This window comes from Melopsittacus undulatus, chromosome 4 (genome assembly GCF_012275295.1).
Source record: "Melopsittacus undulatus isolate bMelUnd1 chromosome 4, bMelUnd1.mat.Z, whole genome shotgun sequence".
NCBI lineage: Eukaryota > Metazoa > Chordata > Aves > Psittaciformes > Psittaculidae > Melopsittacus > Melopsittacus undulatus.
The window spans coordinates 51,014,670-51,023,351 of NC_047530.1; the positions used below are offsets into that span (position 1 = coordinate 51,014,670).

At 46.2% G+C, this 8,682-nt stretch overlaps 1 protein-coding gene across 1 annotated transcript in view; it reads left to right on the forward strand.

Moving 5' to 3' along the window:
- The window catches only part of LSP1 (lymphocyte specific protein 1), a 51,253-nt gene extending 47,829 nt beyond the window's left edge, over positions 1 to 3,424 (forward strand). Inside the window, exon 11 of the mRNA XM_005149203.3 lies at positions 2,056 to 3,424. The gene's annotated coding sequence lies outside the window, so the exon portion shown is untranslated. The remainder of the gene's footprint in view (positions 1 to 2,055) is intronic.
- Positions 3,425 to 8,682: the final 5,258 nt, after the last annotated feature.

The following is an 8,682-nucleotide window of genomic DNA, read 5'->3' on the forward strand; positions in this document are numbered from 1 at the left end:
CCCTGGAGACATTCAAGGTCAGGCTGGATGAGGCTCTGCGCAACCACATCTAGTTGAAGATGTCCCTGCCTGTTGCAGGAGAGTTGGACCAGATGGCCTTTAAAGGTCCCTTCCAACACAAACTATTTTGTGATTCTAGGATTTATTTTGGCTACAGGCATGAGACTCCTCCTGTTGTTTTGATGAGGGGGCTCTGAGGGGATTTATGTTAGTTGGGGGTAACAACTGTTGTGCATTCCCAGTGGCTTATCAGCATCATGCCTTAGGCAGAAGGCTGGCATTAGGACTTGCTCTATTCCAATAGCTACTCTTAGAAACAAGTCTGCACTGGCCTGAAATAAAGGCTGAGAGCCCATTCCTTTTTCATATACCTGTTCTCCTCCCTAGCCTTGTGGATATTCTAGATTCTTCTGGGTCAGAAAGTGAAAATGCTTCAGTTGGAGAGGTGCATACTTGCTTTTGTGCATCACTGCTGTGGTTCGGATTGTATAGGAATTGGTAGTTGCATGTGTGATTTTTATCTGCTGCGAGATGAGCTAGTACATACATCTGTTAGGATTGATTGTGGACTGATTTCATCTGCTCCCATTTAATGTGGTTCCATGGACAGCCTGTCCTACAAGATGAGCTGTGGTCTAGCAGCACTGATAAACCAGAATCACAAGGTTGATCTACATCAGGTTTGTGTTGGGAATACTAAAGAGGCAGGATAGTGAACTTCCCAAATACTGGTGACCTGTTTTAGTGTTTTCTATGGACAGCTGTACCCCACAAAAAGGGACCTTACTGTATAGGTCATAGCAGGATTTTGCCTGGGATTGGCTGCAGACTGCAGGATTCTACTGAGGAGGGCATGGGCGTTCTTGGAGTAAGAAGTTTACATATAATCTACATGCAGTATGAGAGGTTTTCCTCTGTTCCTAGAGTTCAAGGCTGCTTTATACCCTACAGCCTCAGATTTTTGGTGTCTTACAATAGCGTTCTTAACCACTTTTGCTACTATCTCAGCATCTCATCTGACTTGAAACCTGCTGTTCTGTGGCCCTGGAGACCTTGTGGGTGGTAACTTCCATGGCATGTGACTGTGCTGGCATCTGTGTGTTTGATTAGCAAGGCAGAGAGATGCTAAGAGACAGAAAAAAGGAAATTGGCTTTTAATTTATTTGCCTTCTCTGTCATGCTTGGCTTTGTTTGATGAGTCTCCTTCAGAGGTTTGTGCTCAGGAGAAATTCTGCAATGAGCAGGACTTGTGAGCATCTTCCCCCTTGCTGCATAGTGAAGCAAAAGCAAAGGGACAGACAGACTTGCTTTATTGCCATCGGAAAGGCCAGAGCTGAAAATCCAGGGAAAACTGGATGGGAACTCAGGTGTGTTTGTGGTAAGCTGGAAGGAAATTGAGCTAGAGGCTGAGTCAAGAAACCTTCGAAGAGTTAAGCTTCCCTGCTACTGGTTGAATGCCTGTGGGTGGAGGGGAGGTCACCCACCTTTGGAGCCCAACTGTTCTCCTGAACTCCATTCTCTCTGCATCAGCCCTAAAGCAGGAATGGTGGGGATGGTGTCAGCATGGAGGAGTCATTTATCATGTGATGGAAAAGTCATTTGCACGTGGAGCCCTTCGGCTGCACCAGCTGTTGTGCATGGAGCAGATGGAGAGCTGCAGGAACCCGATACTGCTGCAGATGGTCCCAGGCAGCGAGCTATGGCTGCCAGGGGCTGCAGGAACATGCTCTCCGTTTCAGTGGCTTGGAAGGAAACCTGCTCATCTCCTCCTCCTTGAGAGGAGATGGCTGGGTAGGAGAATGTTCCTCCCTCTGCCTGGGCAGCCGTGACCTCTGCTGGGTGCGCAGCCCTCAGCACCTGCTGTGCCATGGGCATGTGGCATGGTTGGTTGTCCTGCAGTGCTGAAGCTTTATGGGATGTTTCACAGGGCTCTGTTAAATGGGTGGGACAAAACCACCTGTAATTGCCATCAAGATGCAGCCTCTGTACAGCCTGGGATATGGCTGGTGGCGGGCCAAATGGTATGAATAAACCTGTTGATTTCTTGTCTTACAGCTGAGCTTGGTCCTGGCTTGATGCAACTCTCAATGCCACTATTTCCTCTGCTCCATAGAAGATAATTGAAGGATGTTTCTCTTCTGCCTGATGCCAACCTGCTTTGGTACAGCCTGACTGCTCTCAGGGTATGAGTAATACCCCATGCTGCCTCCGGATGGATGGAAGGAACTAGATCAGCTGGAAAAACCTACCCTTGTTATAACCTTCAATGTGACTCTGGCATTTTTTTCTTTTTCCTTTGTTTTTTCAATCTGGCTCTGCTATGGAGATGGGAGGCTGTGCTCTGCTCCCTCTCTTCCATCCAAGTGTTGGAAGAGGGGGATCTGTTGAGCTGTCAGGGCTTTTGCTATGTGATGAAGAGCTTCTACCTTTGATGGCTCTTGGTGCTGGGAGAGATGGAGGTCAACAGAAACCTGGCAAAAGAATCAGTGTTTGGAAGGAAGGCAGTGGGCATAACCTGAGCACAAGGAGACTGTGAGGACTGCTTGTCACCATGTTGGTGATAGCTGTGGGTAAAGTCTTCCCCTGTTTACAATGCAGCCTCTGTCCCTCTACAGCATCTGCTTGGAGGGATTTCCATCTGCTGGATTCTGTGTACATCAAGTCACTGTCAACTTAGTGCTGTTTTTTAGTCTTATTTCCCAGATCATCCATTAATCACAGTTACTTACTCATACCACAATGTTCCTGCCACTTCTCAGTCTCAGCAGTGCCAATAGCAGCTTTGTTTCAAATAGCTGCTGCCTTCCTCTCCCTAACATGGATTGGAAGTCTCCTTTCCCAGGTAAGGAGTGCTGGCTGCTGGTATTATCTCCTTTCTCTGTGAAAGAGATTTGCTTGCTCCTAACGTGGAGGCTCCAGTGCCAGTGATTGTAACAGTTTTTGTGCATGTCAGTGGTGGTGGTGGGCATGTTGACAATCCACCCGCAGTGCTCCTGAAGAAGGACAGGATAACTGGGAAACAGCGGCTGTTCTTACACTGAAAGCTGCCTCAGTGAAAGGGCATCCTACTGAGTTGTTTGGGGAGGTCAGAGCTTGCTGTGAACATGCAGAAACTAAGCCCCTAAAAAGTGTTGCTCTTGCCTTGGGCCTGAGGTCTGTAAATCAGCTCCTAGGGCTGTTTCTGAACTCTCCCATGTCTTCCTATGTCATGGTGTTAGCATGCCCCCATCCCCTCTTTATATTCTTATTCCTACCCTTTTCTCATGTCACCTTCATTTTGCAACTTGTTTCTGCTCTCCTGGAGGGAGGGCAGCTTCTCTCTCTCTCCAGCATCAGTGTGCTTTCTGCTTCCATTTACTGCATCCTGGATGGTTTCTTTTTTCTTTTTGTAAGCATTTAATAAAATTTGAGGAAGATGTTGTAATGATGGCAACTCTGAGGAGTTTATTGATACAGGAGTTCCTGCAGCAAAGCTGTTTTCCAAGACCTTGCAACCCTCTGCATGAGTGGAAAGTGCAGGAGAAGAAACATCAAACTGAGTGACAAGAAGAAAAGGAGCTTAACATACGCAGGAAAGGGGCTTTCTGTGTGCCTGTCCCATTTAAGAGATCCTTGTAATCTTGCTTCATTCTTCATTGTTACTGGGGGTAATTGACTGTAAAATGGGGATGAGTGGTGTTTGGGTGAGATGGAGCAGCATGCAGAACACTACTCAAGGAGTGATCAGATAAATGAAGCACAGAGCTTAGCTCCTCACCTAATGGACCTGAGAACATCACAAGATTCAACCAAAAGCACTGGCAATGTTAACTGTTGAAAAAAAAAGTTGAAAAGTCCTCCATAGCCTGCTTATACAGTTAGATGAGATCAATATAGTTGTCTGTATGGGAACCCAGCACTCTAATGAGCTGGCTATCCTAATTGGAACCATCTAATGGAGAAACCTTTCCATGGAGGTGACCTTGCAAGTAATAACATTTCTATGGTGCAGAGACAGAAAATAGTTTGTGCTGCCCTTACCTACACTTTCTTAAACTGTTAGGAAGAGGAAAGTTCTCAGATACCACTTCTTACTGCCATCTTTTTTTATTGGTACCCTTGTCCTCTTCATCTTCTGCTTCAGGTCCTGGAGGTAAGAATTCAAGGAGTGTGTTCCTCAGAGAGCACTGAGGAATGTGGACACCATCTGGCCCCATCTTCCTCCTTTCAGCTGTTCCTCCTTTCAGCCCTTCCTCTGCCATGCTGGGGTTTTCAAGTGGGGTGTATGGAGATATCCTGGCTTGATGCAAAAGCAGTGCTACTGTGCCTTTGCATGCATGCAAACTGGTTGCACCGATTTGCTTGCAACTCTATTCTGCAGTTTGTTGATGGAAAGGATGGCCAGAAATTTGACCTGTTACCTATTCCTGTGCCTGCCAGCTTGGAGGGTGCAGAATGAGCCCCAAAGGCTGCTTGTGTGGGATTCCCTCCCTGAGGAGGGTTAATTTTCAGGGCATATTTTCCTCACTTAAATCCCACTTAGACCTAGATGTGGTTTCAATAGAAACAACTGCATAACTCAGGTTCTGGTTACAGCACAGAAGTGAGCAGGTTGTGTGGAAGGTCTTTTGGGAGGCCAGAATGCTCTAGTGGTGCTGAGGAGCCAGGGAAAGGCCTGGTTTGGAGCATGTGTGTGTACCTCTTTATGAGGTAGCTGTTTCTGCTGGGGGAAGTTTTCCCACAGTTAAATTACCTGTATAGTTTACCATTTCTGCTCATGAAGTACCATGGTGTGCATTCAGTGATGGGAGTGGCAGTGCGGTTACCAGAATGGTGAAAGACCCCCACCAAAAGGGATGCTGCAGCCCAGGTGTTCTGGATGTGCATCTTGGGCAATGCTAACTGGGGATGAAAGCTCATTTCTCACCTCAGCAGCAAGCACTGGGCGTTGTAGCTGATTTCATTGCTCATGTCAGAAGAAAATGTCTTGAAATGTATCTTTGAAGTGTGTCTGCCCATCTCTTGCTAAAATGAGAAGTTCCTGCTGGTGAATTCACTGTAGAGAAACCACAGCGTGTGGTAGTGAGGTTATGATGCAGTCTTTGCAAACTCAGCCTGCTTCCAGCTCTCCTGTGCATCTCTGTGTTCCTGGGACCTTTACGCTCCTAGGGTTGGGAAGAGTGCTCTGGGACTCATCTTGTTCATGTGAGTAAAGGAGAGCAGGGTGTTCTGTCTGTAACAATTACTGGTCTGGTTTTATTGAGTAGCTGACTGCTCTGTATCTTTCCTACATTCGTATTGTATTTTTTTCAGCATTGGCATCTCTATCTTTTCCTGGGACTGTTTTATTTTGAGTGTAGGAAGGGCAAATTGAGGCATTAAGTGATTCTTTCTTGCAGGATTAAGCTTATCCTCAAAGCCTGGTGGAGAAGAGTAATGCTTTCTGGGCTCCTGTATCTGTTGTCTGCCTATCTCTGTTTTCTGTGCTACCATCCTATCCCAGATTACCATCCCCTTTGCGGGTCAGTGGTGCCCAAGGAAAGGGGTGGAGCCCCTGTGTGGGCTGGCAGTGTTCTAACCTTGAGACATACCTCAAACTGTTGCGTCTTTCCGGTTTCTCTTACACTGTCCTGCTTGTTTAGATTGTGCAGAAGGGGATGCCCTTTTGTACAGCACCTAGTTTTAAATCTGTGGGAGCTACAGTAGTCATGAAATGTGCTGTACTTGTATTCTGTACCAGGTTTCAGGGCTGCTTTTTATCCAACAAAGTTTGACAGGTGATTTTACATGAGCGCATATGAGATGGGACTGAAAAGCGTGGTCCACGACCATTGCAATGCCTGTTTCCTGCAGACCACAAACTAGCATTGTTTAAACTTGGGGAAAGCTTAGCTGATGCAAACCTCAAGTTTGTTATGTCTTAATATAGCATTTTTTCTGCTTCAAGACTAGGGACTAAGCTTCATCTGGTTCTTTTTCTGGATATAAAATAATTATAGGCTCACTTTTATGGCCATCCTTTTGTGTATATGCTGGCTAATTAACAGACCTCTGCTCAACCCTTGCTTGCAGCTCTGCACTGGGTCTCCAGTGAGGTGGTGTACACAAGAGCCTGGAGTTCCCAAATAACTTTGTTCCTTGAAATGTGTCTGTAGTTCCTGCTCTTTGCGGGAAAGGTCAGACTTGGAGACACCTGGGGCTGGATGTCAGAGCTTCCCCTCCTGCCACCACCACCTTAGGGAAGGAAAATAAACAAGCGCAAAGAGCAGGGTGGCTATAAATAATGAGGTGGCAGCTGATGGGCTAGTCTGTTGGTAACTCTTGCCAGCTCAACACACCCTCCCTAATACATGTGTGTATATTTACATATATTCTAAAGCAGGTAAAGAATGGATCTGACAGTGACAAGAAGTGCAATGGGAGTCAGCATTTGCTTCAGAAGCAGTGGACCCATTGCAAGTATCCTGATAATGGTAAATAGAGCACAAGCATTTCCATGTGATCTTGCATTTGTTCCCCTGAGGGCACTGGTTGCAGTGGAACAATTTGATTTAGATGACAGTTTTAGGAAGGTGTTTAATCCCTTCAGGATAACTCTAAGTAATAGTGGTTTAACAATGCTAAAGACATGTACTCTTCATCCTTCAAATAAATAGAAAAAATGTGTCATGGGCTGAGGGCTTCTGAGGATGATGGGAAGAAAGGGGGGAGGCTGAAGTAAAGTATGGGGAAAATATCATTGGGATTAATATGAGCAAGCACTTTAAAACATGAAAGCAGCAAACTGCAAGTGTAATTAGTGAATCAGAGGTGCGTTGTTGGGTAGGTAGTCCTTCCCCAAGGTTGTGGAGCTGCTGTGAGCCCCTTGGCTGATCTCCTGCCTCATCCACCTCCTTTGGGGACAGCCCAGAACAGCAGCTCTGATAGGGTCCTGGGCCCCATCCTGCTGTTCAGACTTTGTCCTCTCTGTCAGACTGTCATCCATTTAGGTGTAAATAGCCTGAGGGTGAGACACAGGATGTGACTTGAGTGGTCCAGCCTGATTCCTTATCTTCAGGGACACATCTAGGCTAGATCTAGGGTGTCCAAGGAGGATCTTCTGAATCCCACAGTGATTGTGCCTTAGATGGCTAAAGCAGATGGAGCAAGCACATTTCCCAAAGTGAATAAGTGATGCAGCAACAGTCTACCACAAAAATCAGGAATCAATTTTAACTGAAAAAAGATGAAATTCAGTACTTACTGATGTGTAATTTGTTTCCATCTGCAATCACTTGCATGTTGGGTACATCGTGTTACTCGGTTCAGTTTACGAGATTAACGGATCATTGCTTCTTGGAGATCATTTTGGGTGCTGTTTTCATGTGATTTTTGGAGCCCTGTAGGTAAATCCAAAGCATCAGATGGAAAAAGATTATTTACAGTAGCCAGTAGGTACAAGAGGTTTCTCAAAAAATAGTGAAACTAATTATTTTCAAAGCATGAAAAATTCCATCACCTAAAATTAGCGTGAAGAAGGGCTATCGAGTAACACCACTGCGTGCTCCCAGCTTTGGCCCTGCAAAGTTCAGCATCTAAAGTACCGGAGAGGTGAAGGGCAGATAATGGTGATGTTGCCAGGACAGATATTTTAGCAGAGGCACTCCAGGCAATGAAACCAGTTGGAGGATTTTCAAGTTTGCTGGTCAGATTTGCTGTTTTGCAAAAGTCAGGGTTGTAAAATGCAAATTTGGAGCTGTGCTTTGGTTGTTACTGTCCCTAGAGAGGAAGAGTGCAAATTCTGTCTCTGTCTCTGGTTGTTCTTGGTGAGGGATGTGCTGTAAGTGCAGGGTGCCAGCATGGCAAATGCTGTGCTGGGAGCAAGAGGGGGTTTGGAGTTGATTGGTGAATTTGGTTGGGTGTTTGTGTGTGGTTTGACTTGAAGATCAGGGCTGAGGCTGCTGAAGTGAGCTGGTAAGGGATGGCCTCAATACCTGCCTTTGCCCTGGCTGAATGTGTGAGCTGCCCAAATGCCAGGCAGTTATTTATCACCTCTTAGCCCTGTGGTGTTTCATCCCCTTTTCCAGCTGTCATCCCAGTTTGGCCTTTGCTTTTTCACAGCCTTTCAGGAGCCTTTGTAGTGTCAGTGCCAAGGCAGCTGATAGGTTAAACACAGTTACAGGGAGATGGGGGCATGGGAGAGCAGCTTCTTTGAAAGTCTACAAAGCAGCTTTACACCTGGGTTAAGCTTGGACTGTTCCATCTGGCTTTTGAAGTGCTGGTGAGCTGTGCCAGAAAGCCAAATCTGAAGGCAAATTCTTGCTTCTTTTCCAGGACTGTCCTGCTAAGCCTTGTGTCTTACTGACCATGTGTGCTAATGTATCTCTAATCTGATTTTGAGCCACTCTGTGGATGAAGGTAGCAAAGCCTTTCCCACATCTGTCAGAGTTGTGGTCCATCTGATGAGGCCGGTTCTCATGGAAGGGATGCAGATGCTCTTATTTCTGGGTTGGTACTGGGAGGTGAACTCTCCACTTGCTTTCTCCTGCAAATGGAGAGCTCTTCCTCTGGCAGAGCATGGCATGATTTGGGATCATGCCAAGCTCTACAGGGCTTGGAAAATGCCAAACTATGCAAGGACTGGGGGGTAGGTGCTCCATCCTTCATGCAAATACCCTGATGCAATTAATTAATCTCTCTGATGACTTCAACATCTCAAAACTC